Here is a 21,348-nt window from a genome sequence, read left to right on the forward strand (position 1 = left end):
TTAAAATTTTCACAATGTAGAGAAGTTACTCCTGCAAGATTCAGCAGACGGAGGATTCAGTGACAGTCTAAATTAATTTGTTTCAGGTGAGGAGGTGTTTTCAGAGTCGCACCATGATAGAACCTGCTTATAAATTTTGTTTCAGCCATGAGCAGATAGAGACATTTCAAAAGTGAAGAAAATATTTAGATCCTACTGAAGGTAAAGAATTTCTAGGCTTCAAGAAAAAATGTAAAAACACATTCGAAGTAATGGTAGGTTTCTCCTTTTATTACAGTTCTTGAACAGAACTGGAAAGATAAAACCTATTAGAGATCACACTCAGTGTCTTTCAATTTATGGATTTGATAACGATGCTCTGAATTTTGGAGAGCAAATAGTTGCTTGATTGGAGATATGGATGCAAAACCTTTCTCTTCATTTTCACACAGGCACAAAGTTCTCCCCCCCCCCCAAAAAAAAAAAAGATGATTATCTTGTGATAATATGAATTATAAAGAAAAACAAAACATAATACTTCTCATGAATCTTCACACCACGAGACAACTATCAGCTCCTATATAAGTCCCATCCTTTTGACAAGGGTTAAATTCTACTGTATGTTAAATTACAAATGGTAATGTGGTTTTAAAACCTCATGAAGTACAAGACCTGGAGTATAACTTGTGTTTTTCAATTTCAAAAGTAAATTGATCTACAATCAATTTGGGGATTTTAGTCACATTCACAGCTTGTCAATTGAATGAAAGCAATCTTTTCAGTTTTCTCTGCATTCTTGATGTCATTAAAGTATGGATTCAGTGTTCTGTAAATGGAAAAAATTATATTGTACTTATTAATATACATATGAATTACCTTGAATTGCACACATCAGTTATTGAGTAGTTTAAATGAATTACTAAATACATAATATATTGCATTAATTTTCCATCTATGGAAAACAATCCAATGCCCAACATTTACCAAACTACAGAAATTTTACACACTAAGCATATCTAAAAGCATCTCTTCTGTATGATGAAATCATTAGTGGTGAAATCATGTAAAACATTTCCTCCTAGTTAAAATTTTCATAATAATCTAATAGATATTGTATGTCATTTCCATCATTTTGAAGGGATAATTTCCAATCAGAACACGAAAAAAAGACATTTCTCCTGCTTCTAGTATCAGAGGTCTTCAACTCATAAAATCTACTTCTTGCTATCAGGATTTCATGTGTGTGAGCAGAGTAGCAACCTTAAAGTATTTCTAAAACTCTAAATGACTTCCCCAGTGCACAGAATTAACAGCTAATGGGATTTGCTATGATTTGCAATGAATAAATATATGGGGCTTTTTCTGAGGAATTAGATTCTGTAAGCCATGTGTTTCTCTGATTTTTATATCTTTCACGTTTGTCATAAAAACTCAGAGAATATTATACCTACCTCTGAGGACACGTTTTCTTTATCTCTTAAGTGTCTACATTCATATTTCACTTACAGCACTCTTGAAAAACATTGCCTTCAGCTATTTGAGAGCTGAAGCCTTCTTTGCAGCTACAGCAGAGGAGCAGCTGCAATAGCAGTAATGGAAGTTTGCATTCCAGTCCTCTCATCAGTCAGAGGAAACCATATGCCAAAACCCCCCACCCTCTTCCTCAATTTTGATGTGTCTTCCAAAGTTCTTAATGACACTGTTATTTCTGAAATGGTGGTTTTAGACTGTGAACACTGTTAATTTGTTTTTACAAACTGTTTTTCTCTAATAACACCTTCACTAGTTGCCAAACGGCACTAAATTTGCACTGAGTTTTGATGGCCAGCAGCAGAGCATCTCAGATTATGTTCATGTGACTCTAAGTCTCTTTCCTTGAAAGAAAAGGTAAAGTCTAAGTTTTGGCTTAGGCATGTTTGTTAGTGGCAGATGTTCTTGGTGACTATTAAATGAGCTCCAGATGGCAGCTTAGAAGTTTGACCTTAAACATTTTCTAACCTTGAGCTGTAATTTTTAAATGAAGATATGTGTAGATATGGATTCAGACAGAAGATAAGATGATGAGGTTCATCAAGAAGATGGATGATGATATTATCTTGTCTTGAATTCATTGCAAGTGAAGTTTGAAGGAATCATCTGTTCACCATTACCTAAAAAAAATAAAAAAATAATTAAAAAAAAAAAAAACATTTTTAAGGGGAAATAGATGAGTAATCCTGTTATTTTTAGTTTTCATTTAAAAAAATAAAGCAAAAGAAATTTCTGTTTGAATCTTGTTGTCTGATAAAATTTCGTCTATTCATTGAGACTGCTTTCTTTCAGGCTGTCAAGAGTAAACCCTAACTCACTGTGTTTATCCTAAAACGAAACAAGCCATTCAGATTTCAGGTTTCAGTAACTCTTTAAAATGGTTCTCTCCTTCAAGAGATGATGTAAAACTCTTTTAGATCATTTGCAGAGGGCAGTAAGTTTACTACTCTTGTCGGACAGTCTGTCAGAGACCATAAGGAAGTTCACCTCCAAGGAAAGCTTTATAATTTAGAAAATAATGTGCAAAATCATTTTTCTTACCTACTGGACGTGTTCTCTACAAATGCAGAGAAGAAGGAGGATAGTTTGTTATTCACTTCGCAATAAGAAAAGAAAACAACCTGTTACAGTAAAACTTAGGCTTGCCACTTCCAAAATAGGTATTTGTGCTAAGTGGATGATTTTGAATGCACAGTAGAAAGCTGGGTTCTGCACATCCTGCTTCCCTCTCATGCCAGAGAAGTGGTGGGATGGGGCAGGACCATGCCCATGTCTCACCTTGACAACAGCTTGAAACTATTCTGTCCAGAAATTTAGATACGGTCAGAATAATAAAAGCAACAGATATGACCGGGACCTCTAGAGACCTTGTCACTTCAAGCAAATTCAGCACCAGAACTGCTGCACTCAAAATAAGGAACTTTAGATGAAAAGTAAAGAAGCCTAAAGAAGGCCTGCAAGTAGAGTTTAAGCCTTCAATTGTAAAACAATTCTAGCTCCTTTTGAATGAAAAGATCTCTAAAAATATTGTCATGGGGATATTTAAAGGTCACCATTGATCATATATTTGATATATTGATAATTCAAGAAAATAAGATCTAATAACATATCTTATTAAAGCTGATGAATGTAATCAGTAGCTTTCAGCCTGACTGGATATTGAATGCTCCTTTATATAGCAATAACTCAAAAGTGTAGGAAGCCATTGCTCAGAGGGAATGCAAATAAAATGTTGAGACCAAATATGATTCCCTAAAGCTAATTGTAAACCAGTTGGGCTGCGATATTGATTTATGCAAATGCCCATGCCTGTATGAGGCAGAAAGGATGACAAATAATTGTGAGAGCGACCCTGCGAACAGGCAGAGAGGCTTGGTGACAGCCAAGATATTGTCACATAGGGCAGCACTGCTATGTGGAGCATTGCTGAACATGAGGGGGATTTTGCCCCATTTTGCTAGTTGGCGTAACCAGTACCAATATGACTTACCTATCTTTGGCATGTATTGCATGTATTTTGGAGAGGGCAGATACAAGATTTTCCTCGCTTTGGTGTAATAGACAGAAGCAATTGAATTTTTGCTTGAAAATGCAAACTTTTGTAATTTGCAGAATGCTCTCAAGCACAGAGTTTGGATTTTAGAGTGGAACCAGAAGTTGATCGTTGTGGGTCCCTTCCAACTCGTGATATTCCACAGGCCAGCTTGCCTACTCTAGGTGAGTGCAATAGGAGCTGAGGGCAAACTCTGCCTGTGCAGTAGGAAGGAAAAACAGTTTCTTTCTATTTCAGGATGCTGCAGGATGGAAGTTTCTGTACTGATAGTCATGATGAATTTATTAAGTGTAATTTGAAACCAGCCTGGTACAAAATTGTCCAGAAGTCTGTTGAAATCAATGCAATTATGGAGTGAGTAATTAGAATTCAATCAGCAGGGAAAGCTGCTGATTCCTAAGACAGAGAAATCAATATATAGTTCGTCAGAAATCATAAATCGTGATGGTTACATTCTGTAAAATTAGAAGGCAACTTGTTTTATACTTTCAAGATTACCAATTAATTACATCTTTCGCTTACATTCCCTCTTTGTGTCTCTACTCAGCACACACAGATCTCACATAGCTATAATTGTTCTGAGCTTTTTTTATGGTGATCATGGAAATTTGGAACGTGTAAGCAATTTTAATGTTCTGATCAATTTGGGAAAAACATCAATTTTAAAAAAGAGGCAGAGATATGGAGGCAAATTTCTTCATGCAAACTGAAAATTCAGGCACAGTGTTCTAATACTTATGATAATCATTAATGTATATATAAAGACTTAGTCTGAGGTTGTCATCCCACAAAAATCGTTGGTATTTCAGGAACTTGGAGCCTGGAATATACAAAAATTCCAGGAAGGTATATAATAGGCTTAGTGGTGTGGAGGCAGTATTTAAAATAGTTACCACCCCATGGTAGAAAATAGGGTGAAAAAAAGGCATTTGAATTTAAGTACCAAGTATGCAACTTCCAAATAGCCATCTGAGATTTCAGGGAGAACGTGTTGAGAGTGTAAAGCTGATGATGACAGAGTAAGGTTTTGGCACAAAATTCTCCCTCCCCCCCCTCTTTTTTTTTTTTTTTTTTTTTTTTTTAATAGTAATCCTACTTAAAAGCAAAGAAAAAATATGAAATTATGGACAGACATACTGTACTGCCTGCCTTGAGTCACCTCATCAAAGATGAGCATTAACAACTAAAATGAAAGTATTAAAAAAAAAAGTGAAATAATGTGCAAACAATTGGTGCTACCTATCTTAAGCCATTTCATCAAAGAAGAGCATTAATAATTCTAGGAGGCTTTCTGAGCAAGGCTTACCAATTTTAGTTTCTGAAATTCAGCGCTTGAGCATTACAGAAAACAAGCCAGCAAACAACATTCTGGAAAAAATAACAGAAAATAGATGGGAGAGGAGAGGGACAGGCTGCATATTGACCTAAAAAACAACAACAACAACAAAAAACAAGAACAACACTAAATAATAGATTTTATTTCTGTGATCTAAAGGCGATCCTCTGTTCATCTGCACACAGTCTTGGTGATGGAGCAAAATACCTATTTCTCAATCCTGCCGCTGAGTTTAGCAGCTCCTCCATCTGTTGATCTATAGGAGCAGCCAGAGGCCATTCTCTGCTGCTGAATACTACTTGCATCCTGGGTAGAGTGCAAAGTTGCAATTGCAAGGAGTAACCTTGTTTTCAGCTGCCTGCCTGGAGATTTGTAGCAGGGACCCCCCAGAACAAGGCAACATTTTGTAGCTGGGCACTGCCATCATTTAATTGCTCAGTAGAAAGAGAGGAACAAAGGAATGGATGACAAGTGGGTTCTGCATTTCTGTCTTGGGCTATCCCAAGCCTTGCTTTTCTCTAGGCCACAGTACTGAGCATCACTTCTTTGCAGCTTGGCTCCTATTCAGGTCGAGTGCATGACTAGGTGCTGGTCTGGAGATTCACAGGAAATTATTCCTGATCCCAGGATGCTCTGATTTGGCATTAAGGGTAAAGCATTTTAATAATCTAGTGTTGAGTCTCAGACTTACATGTCTTCAACTCTGCAGAGAAGCTCTTAAACACTTCATAAGTCTCTGCCATTCAGTATTATGCTAGATAGGCTCAGCTTGCAAAAGAGAAGGTACATAGGCACCAGACTTTTTTCTTTATCACTGCTAAATGTCAGACTGACAAGACTGATCATCTTCCCTGATTGCTTCCTTCACATTTTATTAGCACATGTTCCTGCATTCATTCAGATATTTAATTTCACTATTGATGGCTGCTTCCTAACACATAAACAATTCTGTCTTGGGTTGAAAAAAGTTTATATGATGTCCAATAATTGCCCTAAGTGGAAGCAACCACAGTTACTAGCTCAATACATTCCCCAAGGTTACTGGACTCAAGAGCATTTTCAACTACTAATTGTTTTTTTGCTTGCTCCTTTGTTTTTCCCTTGGTCTGATAATTAATTTCTTCATTCCTTCCTCAGGTTTTCATGTTCACACACTAATTTACTTCCTCAAGCTCCTGAAATGCTTTCGTGTACCTTGGCCTCAGGATAGAACCACCACTCTCCTGAGTATACAGCAGTCTCTCAGGTGGTGCTCTGCTAAATGAGCTGACCCTGGAGCTGCCTCATTAGCTTCAACAGAGTCCTGGTACAGATATACAGATGTGGGACTGGCTCTCTCTATTTACAGATAAAATACTCTTTCCCTACACAATACTTGATCAAGGTCTGATGTAATGGGAAACTCTAGACTCCTTCTATCATCTTCCCAGCCAGCTACTGCTCCTTCAGAGAGAGCCTGAGGAACTGTTCATTTTTGCTGTTTGGGCAAGGAACTGAAAATAACCAAAGGGTATTTCTAAATAATCATAGCATCATTGGGCCTTACACTCCTCCTGACAAACAGCCCTGGAAGAAAATAAATATCTAGGTGTGCTCAAAGGGAAGAAAACAGTGGCTGTTGGATGCTCTCTGGAAACAATGCAACCCAGCTGTTATGTATACGGAGTAGGATGCTGGCTGTAGTGGTGAGTGTGAGCCACAGTCATCATTGCCTCCATGACTCTCAGCCCACGATTTTTGGCAGCATTAACATGAGAGTTACACTCATGCAGAAGAACATGGACATGTCAGAACAAAACATGTTACCGCTGTATCATTACCTGTGTTCATTTCTCACTCTCCCCAGTAAACTGCTACTACCGCTGTCATGTTCCCCATGTTTTGCAACAGCTGTATATAAATACTTGATTTACAGTGGAAATCACAATTGTGACATTTGTTGATCCACTTTAGTATAAGATTAATATCTCAGATTCAAGTGTGCATATTGGTTTTCCTGGAAAACAGGTCATTTCTTACCTCAGTTAGAGGAAAATGTCATGTTCTGAAGCACTAGTTTTCATGGGCCTGTTGACAAGGAGAGAGCAATTGTGTCTGAATATTCAACTTGCCCATATACCCAGAGCTACTGTACATGAAATAGACGGAGAACTAATTTTGTCTATATACCTGGAGATATTAAATTGCCTGTAGTTGATATTGCAGCTTTCCTGTTAAATTATTCCATCTTCTGGTGATGGCAATGCTAGAGGTAATCGTGGCAGTTCTGGCTTACTAATAGTAGGAGTGGGTAAAAAAATACCTTTCCGAAGCAGAAAGTGTGATTGTAACAATGCAGAAATGGAAAAGAATGCTCAGGGACAAGTGTAATACCTGAAAGGTGTTGTAATTCACTTACTGAAAATGACCAGGTTTTGTACTACCAACATCTTCTTAAAAGATTGCATTCAGTCCTCTCTGACAGCTTAAGGTCTCTTTTCCTATATAATGTAATCTTTACAGGCAGCTGACAGAGAAGGCAGGATAATGAAGGCAGGTGCTGAATACAAGATACATTTCTGTCATAAGATGAATTTCATACATATTTTTGAAGTTGATCCATCCATTGCAAAACATGATCTGATGTAGCTAAATGAGAAGCCCCATTTTGCTGGTAGGGTGGCAGAAAGGAAACCTAATCTATAACCCGCAGCCCTAGGATTGTATTGGAGCGCTGTGCATAACTTGCTGGGGATAAGGTGACCTGAGCAAATGCTGATAACTAGTTTGCTCCAACTTTCTATGGGGGATATCTTACCTCATATTCAAAACCATATGCTAAAATTATGTTTGCAGGCAGTCAGAAAGAAAAGACAATCTGAAGACAAACTGCTATGACTTATTTGGTAACCATCACTAATTTCCTTAATAAAACTTCTGTTCCCTACACAAACACACACACACCACAGAAATTGGCAGTTGGTGCAAGTAAGACTGGTGATTCAGTGATAACCTGAATTGTCCCTCTCGTTAGACCCTGCTGATGATTTTGGGAGTGTTCTCTGTAAAATTTATTGTCTCACACACAGCTGGCAGCTGGCTGGCTGCTTCACTGGGACAAAAGGACGTAACAAAACTATGGTGCAAGAGTAGCAATCACAGACGCAAACTTTAGAGTGGCCCAGGCTGCAGATACAACAGGAGCTGAGTTTCATGTTGTGGAGCTCTGGACTTCTAGGTTAATAAATCCAAACTGCAAACAGAAAATGTATTCGGCTCTGAAATTTAAAATGGATGGACTCTCTGACAGCAAGGTACCAATGGGATTTGCCAATAAAGCTTTCCCTGTGAGCTACTTATCAAATGGGATTTTTTATAGCAAGCAGTTATGAAAATCCTGATTATTTCCATTTGTTTTGTTTTGAACTCACAACTTGGCAGTCAGTCTTATTACACTGACAGAAGCAACAGGTAGGTACCTAACATGAGTCTGAAGTTAGTGAAAGACATTAGCAAAAATAAAGAAAATTCCTGATACTTTAATTCACTCCTGTAAATTCAAATTGTTGTTGTTAATCTCAGTTCTCTTTGGGTGACCTTCAAACTCAAAACATATTCACAGACAAACACAAATAAATTGAAAGTATATATAACATTATGTACACATGTAGAATACATGTTGATCTTCTTGTATATGATTAAAAACAGGTTTAAGATAGGTGTAGTTGGAAAATGTGGACAATGGTAAACCACAAATCACAGAATGGCTTGGGCTGGAAGGGATCTTAAAGATCATCTGGTTCCAGCTCCCAGATATTTGGTTAAGGATGCTAAGTGTGTGTAGGACCCACATTTCTTGGGGTTTTTTTTTCTCTTGTCTAAAATCTAAATAAAAATATTCAATTTCTACTCACCAGAAACTTTGCCGTTTATAACCAATAAAATAAATAACCTGTTTTAGCTCTACATGTTCTGTCAAATATTTGCCGCTATGAATATAAAGCTTTCTTAAACAGTGTGTTTTGTGCCTAAGCATTTAGCTATAAAGGGATAATTATGAAGCAGAACATTTGTTTGTAAAACAAACAAAGGAATAACAGGCTGCTTTGTTTATTCTGTAGCTGTTTTCTTACAGTAATTATGATAATCCTGAAAATTACAAACTAACAAAAATACTTACGCTTTTCCATCTCCAAAATCAACGAAATTTCCAAGCATGTTTAATATAACAGCTAAAATAAACACAACCAATCATTGCATTTCAGATGTGGTGCGTACTAGGAAAGTCAGTCAAGAACATGCTACAGTTTCATTGATAGTAAGTGTTTAATTGTGCACAGGAGTATTTTTCCTTCAAAAAGATGAATGCTAAAATTATTTCAGATTCTCTTGTGAATAGGATTGTAGATCATATTCCCCTTTCCAGATGTGGCATAACAGCCTGTAGAAATGGAAACATTGCATGAGTGCTACTGTGGAAGGTCATAATGTTTCAAGTTAATTATCACGTATTCTTAAATTATATTACAAAGATGTTAGAAATGAAATCTTACAATACTGTCTGGAAAAGGTAAGTTCAGTAGTCACAAGTCTAAAATAAAAACTGACTAGGATAATGAGTCATTGAAAGCACCCTTGGCAAAACCACACTTATTCAGTAGGTGACAATCAGATAAAACCAGGACGGTGGTTTATACTGAATTCATGAATAAGACAAATCCATTGCAGAATTCAAACATAGGCTAACGGATGGTGGCTTCCTATTAGAGAAACAATCCAGTCTATGCAGTGGTTTCCTTCATAAGAAGTATTTTAGCATGCAATAGGTTACCACAAAGAAGCTAGTGAGCATTCTGTGTCCTTTGGAGACAAAATGAGAAGAAAAGAGCATTAAATCAGTATGGGAAAATTGTTACTTGCAAGGAAAACTTCCTAAAAAGAAATAAAAACCTTCCTCAACTTAATCAGTAGAGAGAGAGAGAAGCTACAACCTGGAGAGCATTATTTATGTACAGCTGAACTGAACTGAACTGAGCCAAGGGAAATTATCAGGAAACCTATGAGATCTGCTAAGATTTTATGACCCTGGGGCAGTACCATGGTGTTCACTTGTGCTTTCTTTCATAGCATTCTGCAGCAGTGGAGCCAGGACTCAGGAAATATGGCTGTGTGTGTATGTCAGGAGGGAATCCCCTGAGGTTAGAAAACTTTCTGCCATCATTCCTGCTTCCAGAATAGCTCCAACCCAGTTCCCAGTCTGAGCTGAAACAGCTCTTTCCAGATCTCCTCCACTCCTAACAGTGCAACATTAGAGGCACATTTAGTTCTCTCTGGTTTCTCTTCCTTACAGTGCATAAAATTGTGGAAGGCTTGATTAAACTGCTACAAAGCTACAGAGTTTAATTGCCCATGCATGCTGCTGACACTAATCCATCTAGTCTCCTACTCTTAACTAAGAGGTTTTAATATGTGAGAGTATTCACAGAACCAGGAGCACATGTAATTCCAAACAACGATCCAGCTAGGAGGAGGGATAAGAGTATGAGACATACAGCTTTATTCAGCAGCTCATGGTGGTTAAGTCCACCAAATAAGTTAGTGCCGTAATTAGCCCAAAAGATTACAGCTGTAAAAAGATGGCTTCCCAGAGCAATCACTATTGTCTCAGAGTAATATCTCCATCTAACAAAGCCAGCTGTGAGAATATTTTTGGCAGAATTCAGACAACAATAGGCCCCTCTAGGTTATACCCTCTCAAAACCATTTTTTTTTTTTTTTGGTTTCTTTTATACCTATCCCAATTTGTAGCCAAAAGGAAGTCTGTGAAGAGTAATTATGTTGCTTCCTAATCTTAGGCTAGCATGTATCCTACTCCAGTGTAGCATATTTGCCATAGTTTTCCATAAATAGTCCCTCCTTGAGGAGGTGCAAAGGCATAGGACAGTACTGACACTTAATCACCTATGATTCATGATACAATGATCAAACATTTCAAACTAATGTTCACAATAGCTATTTATTATATATATTATGTATATATATATATATATATATATATATATACTTTTTAATATTTAATTATATTTTTATATTTAATTTATATGTAATATGTAAAACCTGTAGTTTTCTTTCTGTCTCTCTCCTATTTTTCAGTGTCTGGTTGTCAATCTGCCTATTCTTTATTTTACTTTCCACCCTCATTTGCCCCAGAATTTCTCAGTGACTTTTTTTTTTTTTTCTGACACATGAATATTTTAATTTCATAGTTTGTATAGTGTTTGAATCCAGGCTGTCAGAATGAGTTCTGAATCTGTCCATTGGTCCTAATAAGTAATGCAAACATTCAACATACAGTACAATGCCAACACTGGTTAAGCAAATTAGGCAGTGTTTTATTTAATTTAATCTTCCTTTATCTGTGCTTCAGCTGCCACACTATCACATCACTGTATCTGCTCTTTATCCCAGGTATTTAAAAAGGTTTAGGATGAAAAAGGAACAGTCACACCAGAATTACATGTCTGATATCATGGTGTTCCTGTTTGAACAGATTGTGAATCACATTGGAGGCATACTTAGCTGCATGCATCCATTTGCTTTTCTGGAGATTTATGTAGACAGCTTGTCAACAGATGTTGGATCAGTGCAGAACTTTCTATTACTGAGAGTGCTGTTGGAAGTAAGAGAATTTATTTTTGTTTCACATTTAGGGCATGGCTAGTGACCAAAGCACAATATTCAGATTTTACTTCTCCAATGGTCAGTAATTACATAATAGATAATGAAATATTCTTATGAGCATTTTTTTTTAAATCTGCATAATGCTGAAGAGCAACCACTTGTAGCTGAGAAATATAGATTCCAAAGTGAAGATGGAGACTAATCATTAATGTTCCAGCAGCCAAAATTTAAAGAAAAGCATGAAGAATATACATTTTAAGATCTTTACAAAGTCACTTAAACCAAACAGTTAAAAAATTCCCAATTAATTTAGTGTTAACTCCACAAGACCAATAACTGAAAGACCAAAGAAATTGTCTCTTAGGCACTCTAACAATAGACGATTCTTCTTTAGGAAGTACCATAATCAAGCATTATTTCAGAGAACAAAGATAAGCACCCCCCTTTCTCTAGAACTCAGGAGATTAGAAATTGTGATGCTTTTACAGTCACTGTTCAAAAGGCCTGAAAAAACAGCTCTCTCTTGGAATCTTCTCTCAAAAGTGATGAAGGCTTTCAGAGGAACTTCCTTCTTTTACAAACCTCATTTCAACAGAAAACCTTCTGATGTTTGGTTAAGGACTTCATGCCTTCATTTGTTGTCTGTGGTTCAGTAGTAGGGAGAAGTAATTTTTACTGAAACCTGACCTCCTGATTTTCAGATGGGATATCCAGCAGAATGACATAAAATAGCTCAAGTAGGATGGGACCACAGGAAGTCTGCAATCCAAGCTCCAGCACAGGGCTGGGTCAGCTAAAGGGTCAGGCCAGGTTGCTCAGAGCTTTATCTAGTCTTGGCTTGAAATCTTCCAAAGATAGAGCCTTCAAAACTGGATATACTTTGATCTAAATTGTAAATGTATCATATAATAACACAAGAACATATGTACACTCTGCTCACGAGTGCTAGCACAAGGAGAGTAAAAGAATGGGAGCTACTCTTAACCTTTCTAGACATGTCTGTAACTGGAAGCCCTCAATAGCCTTTTAAATACAGAATGTATTTCCTTATTACTTATAAAAGTAAAAAACAAAAACAAAAACACAGTTTTCAGGACATCCTGAGGCATTTTCCAGCTGGGAAGCACTGGGCAAGATAGTAGCTGCCATTTGAAGAACCTTTTAGAATTAGGGTAAGGTAATGTACTAGCCTCCAATAAAAAGATTGCAACTACTGTTTTTCTTTGGCCTTTGAGGCAGGAGCTCATCAGATTCAAAGAGCTTCACTGGTAACTCACTGAAGTGTTTAAGTAGAGATGTTTTTGTTGTTCAGAGACTTCACAAAAATTTAAAGTTTTTTAATAGCTGAAGAACAGGCAATTTGAATTACCTAATATTTTTTGAGTAAGCACACAACTGGTTTTGAAAGGTTTTGTTAATTTACCCCAATATAGCAATTATGAGCAAAGGAATTTTATAGCAAGCTTCTATCAATTTATTATTTTTTTTTTTTTAAGAAACAAGTAAATGCTCCATTTTTAGCCTTCTAACCGAGAAAAAGAGAATGTGGTAGGTGGTGTACTTCTAGCTAATTAGCTGAAAATTAAAACAGCTCAAAGAATTAAAATAGAACTACTTGCTGGACATCTTGTGCCCCAGAGCAAAAGACACCTTCATTATGATAAAATGCTTTTAATCTTCAAATGTTTCTCTAATGAGCTCTATATTGATATACAGCACACATCACTGAAACAGACAGTGCTGATGTGGCCTATCCTGGAATTCACTGAGGTTAGTGACAAGTGGTACTTGGAACAAATTTGCCTCATCTAGAAATCTCCAAAGGTCAAATCCTCCCCAGATCAGGCCTAGACAGAGATCAGGCCTAACAGGAACAATTTTTTTCACATCTGCTTCCTGATCCATGGATTTTATATTTTAAAGTATTCTTAAAAATAAGAATCTGTGACTTCTGACTCTTTGAAATTTGTATATATGGGCTGGTGGCTGAGTTAGCCTTGCTAAAAGCTTTGAAAAATGTCAACTGGAAACTGTAACTGGAAAGTTAGAGGTTAGGTTTTCCCAGCAGCTCACAACAGTAGCACACCTGGTTTTTCTGTTCCATATGGTAGCAAGATATGGCCTGAGTACCCACAGGGGATTTGGGGGAGCTATTGAAGTGTAGCGAGGATGTATAACTGTAACCTGACCCCACACCAAACTTTCCTCCATGCCTGCCACTGCTGAGCTGAAAACATGGAAAACGTGCTTAAAGAGACTAAATTGGTCTTATTGTGAAGATGCTTTTATTTCAGCATCATGACTTGTAATTTTAGCAGATTTCATTTTCAGTTCAAGACCTGTTATTTCTCTTCTGTAACTGCACTGACTACTTATGTTACTGTGAGTAAGCATTACCACCCCACCATCACCTCACTGCTATGAGAAGATGGCTTTGCTACTTTACCCATTGAGCTGCTGTCTGCAGGAAGCGTATCTACAAGATGAATGCAGAATCCTGACAAGTAGGTTTTCTGATGCAGGCACTGGCTTGATACCAGCTCAGCTGACTCAGACAGACAGCCGCCACCCTTTTGTGATTCCTTTCTTTTTTTCCTATGTGTCAGGATTCAGAAGGTGCTGATTACATTTATGCAGCTAATGAGTTTCCTAATCCAGTGTCTAATTTCATCTACATGTTGAATTTTTAATCTTTTAAAGATGCTTAAATCCGCAGTTGGAATATGCCCTCTGTACTGGAAGAACCTGTATTGGAACTACTGGAACAAGTCATATATAGAGTAAACATACTTTTTTTTTTTTTTCTTTAACTGAGTTGTAAAATGAAATTTGGATTTATCCCAAGGCATTTAATTTATTCCTTTAACTGAAAAGAAAAAAATCAAGACATCTGATATTTTCAGTGTTATATATAACTTTAATCAGTTGATGGGTACAGCCAATGAGTAGATCAATCTGAAGAAATATGCTTTCAATGTGTGTTTATTGAGTGAAATTAAATCTACAACACTCAGAAGACTAATCTGTATATCCTTATTAGAAGCTTCAGTGACCTTTATTACAACCTTCAGAGTGTATTAACTCAGGAAACTAAAATTCAGGAGGCATGTTGTTTTTCTCTAAAATCTTGCTGGCCACAAGGGACTAACAGGTGTAGAATTTTAATCTGAGGCTGTATTTTTATGTTAGGGCATGTGCTTGTCGTTGCATTGCATTCCTGCCAGGTTGTCTAAAAGGGGAAATATGCTCTACCTATGGGAATTAGCAAGAAAAGGGTGTTTTCTGCCATTGAATTAACTTCCATTCCTCCCACTCTCGTGTACCAGGAAGAGAGGCAAGCTGCAGGTGCAGCTGCCTTTACAAGGGACTGCCTTTACTCAACACAACTTTAATACTGGCTCCATGGCTGGCTTTAAAGAATAAGGAAACATAGTTGCTCTCCGAGTTTGCTCTGAGCTGCCTACTTGTATAATGAACCCTGACTGGGCAGATCCTTAAGTTAAATAAAAATAGCAGTATTGCAGATGAAACTATATCTAATCACACCATCCAGACTAAGCAGAAGCAGGCTGGTTTACTGTCTGGATTGGAAACCCGTAAGGAACAACTCACTGCACAGGTCTTGGCTGCCTTTAGCTGCTTCAGATCCTCTTTCTATGAACACGTGTTATCCCTCGTGCCTGAGCTCTGGTTGGGGTAATTACACTCTGCTTAGTTAAGTGCCCCCTGGAAATCAGAGCAGTGTGCAGTACTTTACTGCCTGCTCTGAACCACTGTCTTGAGCTGGTTGACGTTGTTCCTATGAAAGGTGGTTGTGCTTGGCTGGTTGGAAAAGTGATTACAAAATGGTTTGCTATCTGCTAGGATAAAATGTGTTGTGTAAAAATATGAAGTTATGTGACTGTTAAACCAAGAAAGGGCTTATGCCATAAGCAAACGGTGGGACAGTAACTCAAGGAGCTTTCCAGAGGCAAATGCTTGGGTAATGCCAGACTATACTAGCCTTAAAGGGAAAGAGAGGGATAAAAGCGGCTTGAGAATAACTCTGGAAAGTCAAAGCTCCTCTGTGCTTACCCATTTACTAGCAGGAACTACAGAACGTAAACCAAGCAATGTGACTGTTTAAGATGCGTTATTGATCTACACAGCTGGACGACTGTAACAATAACCTGATAACGTTTGCAAAGCACAAAGTGTTAGTAAACTCAAATATTTTTCTATGTTACCCTGTCTCCCATAGATGACAGTAAAGTTAATATGTTGGAATCCTACCTCCTTCAGTAGCTAATTCCAGCTATGACTTGTCTCTGGCTGGCAGTGTATTTGCTGGCACTGGGAGAGCCTACCTCTGGATGTGTAACAGCAAACAAAACCTGTTAGCAAAGCGCTTAATCTCATAGGCGTTCTGAGGCAGGAACGAGAAGCTCTCCACGTAATGACATAGGCTTTGCAGAGACACTGGCAGCAGTGCGCGGACGAGAGAACGCTAAATTTACCTGCCCTTGCAGGGATCAATCCCAAAGCACTGGTGAGGTTTTACCCTTTAGGCGAGGACCGCAACACGCTCAGCCCCAAAGTTTTGCGGTGAAACTTTATGCCTCGCTGCAGACACACCCCTAAAAACTCCCATCCCGCAGCACCGCCGAGGCGGGCAGGTAAGGGGCTGACGAGGGGGCGGCCGGGCCGGGCGGGGCGTGGCAGGGCGGGACCGGCGGCGGCCTCCGCCCCGGGCGGTGGCGCGGGTGGGCTTGTTGGGGGATTTCCTCCCAGCCCCGCGAGCGGCGGCTCCTCCCGCTCGGCGTCTCCGCTGCCGCCTAGCCCCGGGGTGTTGGGCGTTTCACCGACGAGCGCGGGAGGAATGCAGCGGACAGAGCTCGGTATGTTTTCACCTGGGGGGATCGTGCTGGCCTGGAGCAGACAGCTTGTTTCATCCTCTCCTTGTTCTTCGTGGCGCGTTGCCCTTTCCGTAGCGAGGGTTTTCCACTCGCGGCACCAGGCGCCGTGGGCTATCTCCGTACGGAGAGAGGGAGGGTTGCGGTAGAAGCTCTGAGCTCTGGAGCGTTCCCAGAAGTTTAGCGGAAACCTATTTGCAACGGAGCGCTCTGCAGAAGGAATAACTTTTCTGCTGACTCCTCTTCCTCCCCGCAGTGGTCAAACAACAAAAAATAGGGAATTCAGGGCATATCATTATATATTAAAAAAACACGTATATTGTATTGTCTGTGAGTTTTCAAGCAGTGAATTGAGTGGCTGGGACAGACAGGCTGCAGTTTGGCGCTGTGGTAACACTTTGGTTCGCTGCAGACAAGAAATAAGATCTCATAATTTCATTACGTGAGAGGGGAAGCAATAAGAAAGAAAAAGAAAAAAGAAAAGGAATGTTGAAGCAAAATCACTCTTATCTTCCTCATCTTAAGAGGAGAGGAAAAAGTCCATCGGAGCCCTTCTAGAAGACTCAAGAGTCAAGTGCTGTCTCACAAGTGCTGATTCTGTTTAACTTTCCAGGTGACTTTCATGGGTCTGTGCACTGACTTCAGGCTGTGCTTCAGACAGGTAAGAGGTAAGTGTGCCAAATTTGTGCCCAGGCACAGTAGCATCCCCCAGTCTTGAGTGGGAGATGTTAGAAAAAAAAAAAAACCTCTTTTCTTTTTTGCAATGAGAAAGTGTTCTGGTCTGTAGAATGAAACTATTGACAGTGAATATTTGGTAAACTGGTAAAATTCCAAACCCGTTGTTATTAGTACCACTGAAGTTTCTTCTCTGTTTTCCTAAAGCAAACAAAATTTTTCATGAAGCTGTTTAATTAATCTACATGCTCATGGGTAGGACATTTATGTGTTTTTAATACAAGCACAGTTTTTTGTTTGTTTCCTGTAAATATATATATATATATATATATATATATTAGAACTGCAGTAAAACAACCTGCAAAGAAACTAACTGGATAGTTGCTTTGTGGGTTAAACTAATACAGTGTGAAGTTCAAGATTTAAGGTTGATGAGTAGGATCATATAGGTAAGTGTATTGCTGTGTGATCTCAGAACTAATGTGGGAACCATGGACTGGTTTCAATCACCTGCTTTTATTACTGTGGAGGTATTAAATGGCATCAGAAACCAATATGTGCTCTGTTAGTGAAAGTGATACATGTTACGTGGACTGCTTCATTAAGAGATTTTTTCTTTGGAAAAATATAAAGTGGTAATGAGAATCTGGCTTAAGTACAGTAGAACAGCCAACTCAAATGCAGAACTTATTTAACTACCATGTTCCTCATTTTGTATAACATCGTATTCTATAAAATGTAATTGCTATAGCAGCACTGAAGTTTACTATGTAACAAGGGAGAATAAAGTAAAAAAAATGTTAAATGCGTGTAGCTTGAGTGGTGGGAAGTTGCTTTGGTGATGCTGATTTTTGGAATTCCTGATCATTTGTGAAACTTCAGTTGTGAAGGTTTTGTTTCTTTTTTTTTTTTGAAAGGGCTTCCTTGTTTCTGTATTTTCAGTGGGTGAGGGAAGGATGCTTGCTTTAAGCAGTTTTCTTCTTTGACAACATGACCCTATGCCTCTTTGTGCAGAGGATTTCATTGTATACATTTCAGATGCATATTTCCTATGAAAAATTCCATTATTTTTCTCATGACATTCTATAACAAAATTATCTTAACCTGATTTGCAAGGTTGGTAAGTAGTAATCTTCTGTTATTGCTAGTTGCAAAGTCATGCAGGCCAGATGGTGTCTTCGCTTAGACACAGCCTTCATATAAGAGGCCCCGCAAGTTAAGGGGTTGCTAGTCTGTCAGCTGTACCAGTGGGTCTAGACACTGAGAGTCTCCCTCTGCAGCACCAGTCACTGAAGTATCATATGCTGTGAGGTGAGAGACTTGTTGCTGCACTGCCCCTCTGCTTAGACCTTGTAGCGAGGCCTGCTACATGTTTAACCTTTTTCTGTTTCCCAATAGATTTCTGTGGTGCAGAAGGGCAATGTTACGAATTTTTTCATTCCTGCATATTTGCCTAGTGGCACTGAGTTTTATTGTCTTGATCTAGTTACGCATTTAATCCAGATTTCTATAAGGACTTTGGCTTCACCCAGATGTAATACTCTGCGTAACTTGTTGGAGAGAGAAAAGAGCAAATACTGAGTGTTTATTCCTAGCAGCCACTGGGATAAACCAGAATGAGGAGCAGCACTGCCTGATACAAGGAACTATGCAAGCATTGTTAAGAGCTGAGGCTGTATCTTGTGTTTGTTGTTGTGAAGCCAGAAGGATAGGGTGTGGGGAGTGGAAAGGTGATCCTGGAGGACATGTGTGAAGTAGGACGCAAGTTAACATGAGAAGTGAGGGAGGAGGGGAAGCAGTGAAGTGAGAAGTTACCCTCATCTCCTTTCACTGACTGTGCTGAAAGCAGTCTGGGCAGGTGTCCAGCAGGACATTCCTTGGGGCAAAATTTTTCTGTCATGATGCTCCAGTGGAGGCATCAGGAAAACTGTTGCTTCTTGGGGATGAAAAGGAAAGAGAGGAGAAAATGTGGGTGGGCTGTGAAGGGTTGTGCCTTTGTGTGCTCTTTCTCATTTTTCTTTTATTAATTCAGGTGCGCCCAAGGAGATGCCGAGTGGGTGGGAATTTGTGGTAGCCCACAGCAATATGAATGCTTTGACCATTAAAAGGAGCATCTGGCTTTTCACCAATTTTTTGCTGGTTAACCACTAATCTTTTTCAGGTAGAGGGGGGGAAAAAAAGGGAGGAGAATTAAACTGATAGTATATTGCCTCACAAACAATTTATGTCTTTGATTTCAGAACCATGTGATGACAGGTGGATTAGTGGTAAGGAATTACTAAGTTAGCCAAATGTACTACAATCAATGATGTTGGCATTGATCTGGAATAGCAGAAAGCTGCTTGAGTGCTGGAGATTCCTCACCTCATCTGCAGGTGTATTTCCTTGCCAGGTAGAGTGAAGTGGGCGATGTACTGAAAGGAAGAAGTATGTTGAAAGCAGGAAATGAAGTCTTCCTCTGTTCTGAGTGATTGTGCTGTTCCATTTCCTTATTGGCCACATATAGGAATTTGTACCTTTGATCTGGACTCAGAACATGAAAGGGAAAAATGCAGGGGTCTCATACTAATGGAGTATGGATTCCTGTGACTCTTAAATATGACAGTAGAATTAAGAAATCTAGCCTTGAAAGTGAATGCTTATAAACTTGTCAAGTTTTTTTTGTTTATTTTTTTTTTGCTGCTGGGAGCTCTGTGTTGCCAACAAAGATGTGCAGTGTTTTTGTCTGCTGCCTTAATTGTATCTGTACAGGGATTAGGAACAGTACATATCAAGCTGTCTCAAACAGTCAGAACATCCCTAAGATATTGCCCTGTGGAAGCTCAAGTTAAAATAGTCCATACTTCCAAAGAGATAGGAAGAGGCTAAGCTGAAGTAAGAGTCAACCTTAGCATAGGTGAGAGGGATACAGCAGTTTATTAGACTGTGTTAACTTCCCTGGAGTAAGCATTCTGCCTTGCAGGTCAAGTTGCCACCCAGTAGAGCCAGGACTAGGAGTGAAAGCAGTAAGATCTACAGCCTAACTGGGATACTGGACCTTTGTGTAGATAGGACTAATCTCTTTTGAAAATACTTAGGTTGAAAGTAATTATTTGTTTGCTGTTCTCTCACAGCCACAGGGGAGCATTCATCTTGATGAAAGAATATTTGCAGATATTCTCTCTTTGCCAGGATGCTAGGGAATGTTATCCATGACCATAGTTTTTTAATGCTGAAGGAGCAAATTTGTCAGTGTTGTGTGGCCATTTTTCAAGTTCTGCTAGAAGGCTTTTAGATACAGGCTTCTTTAATGCTGCCATCATTTTTTGGTATGTGAGTTACAAATCACTATATTAAATTAAACTACTTATTCAAGCTGAAAAGCCTTTAAAATACTGTAAGGTGGCAGAATAGCTTCAAATTCTGGGTGGATTTGATATGTTTAGATTCTAAACAATGCTGAACAAGTATTCTTATTTAAAGGTAGTCTTAAATGCATAAATAAATACTACAGTTTTATATAATTTAAACTAATCACAAGTAACATAAAAACTTCCCAATTATCTTTGTATAATGACTGGCGGTGGAGTAAATTGGCTTCAAAGTGATTTCTACAAGAAAGGCAGTAAGGAAGATCTGGGGATCTACAGGCCTGTCAGCCTGACCTGAATATCAGGAAAAGTTATGGAGCAGATGATCTTGAGGGAGATTCCACAGCACATTCATAGCAACCAAGGGATCAGGCCCAGCCAGCACTGTTTCACGAAAGGCAGGTTGTGCTTGTCCAACCTCATCTCCTTCTATTATTGGGTGACCAGACTGGTAGATGAAGGAAAGGCTGTTGCTATAGTCTACCTAGATTTCAGCAAAGCCTTTGACACAGACTCCCACGGTATTCTCCTGGGGGAACTGGCAGCCCGTGGCCTGCACAGGAATACCCTCCTTTGGGTATGGAACTGGCTTGAGGGCTGTGCCCAGTGGGTAGTGGTTGATGGAGTCAAGTCCAGCTGGTGTCCTGTTTAATATCTTCATTGATGACCTAGACAAGGGGATTGAGTGTACCCTCAGTAAGTTTGCAGATAACACTAAGTTGGGAGGATGTGTTGATCTGCTTGAGGGTAGGGAGGCCCTTCAGAGGGATCTGGATAGACTGGATAGCTGGGCTGAGGTTCAATGGGATGAGGCTCGATAAGGCCAAGTGCCGGGTTCTGCACTTTGATCACAGTAACCCCATGCAATGCTAC

At 39.0% G+C, this 21,348-nt stretch overlaps 1 protein-coding gene and 1 long non-coding RNA gene across 5 annotated transcripts in view; one reads left to right on the forward strand and one right to left on the reverse strand.

Moving 5' to 3' along the window:
- Positions 1–21,348, forward strand: part of CHST9 (carbohydrate sulfotransferase 9) — a 175,196-nt gene that overhangs the window by 66,624 nt on the left and 87,224 nt on the right. For 2 of the 4 annotated variants that reach the window (XM_065752624.1, XM_065752625.1), the window contains exon 3: positions 17,064–17,118. The gene's annotated coding sequence lies outside the window, so the exon portion shown is untranslated. Of the gene's footprint in view, positions 1–16,024; positions 16,214–16,328; positions 16,436–17,063; positions 17,119–21,348 lie in introns of those variants that run through there. The other 2 variants (XM_065752626.1, XM_065752623.1) reach the window with 2 other exon arrangements.
- Positions 2,031–16,112, reverse strand: LOC136058857 (uncharacterized). Its single transcript, XR_010623168.1, has 4 exons — positions 16,055–16,112; positions 6,918–6,965; positions 4,869–4,930; positions 2,031–2,129 (listed from the first exon to the last, which is right to left on the reverse strand). It is a non-coding gene; the product is annotated as an uncharacterized LOC136058857 (long non-coding RNA).

This window comes from Cyrtonyx montezumae, unplaced genomic scaffold, assembly GCF_038088225.1.
Source record: "Cyrtonyx montezumae isolate F1298 unplaced genomic scaffold, pur_monq_1.0 scaffold_8, whole genome shotgun sequence".
Classification (NCBI taxonomy): domain Eukaryota; kingdom Metazoa; phylum Chordata; class Aves; order Galliformes; family Odontophoridae; genus Cyrtonyx; species Cyrtonyx montezumae.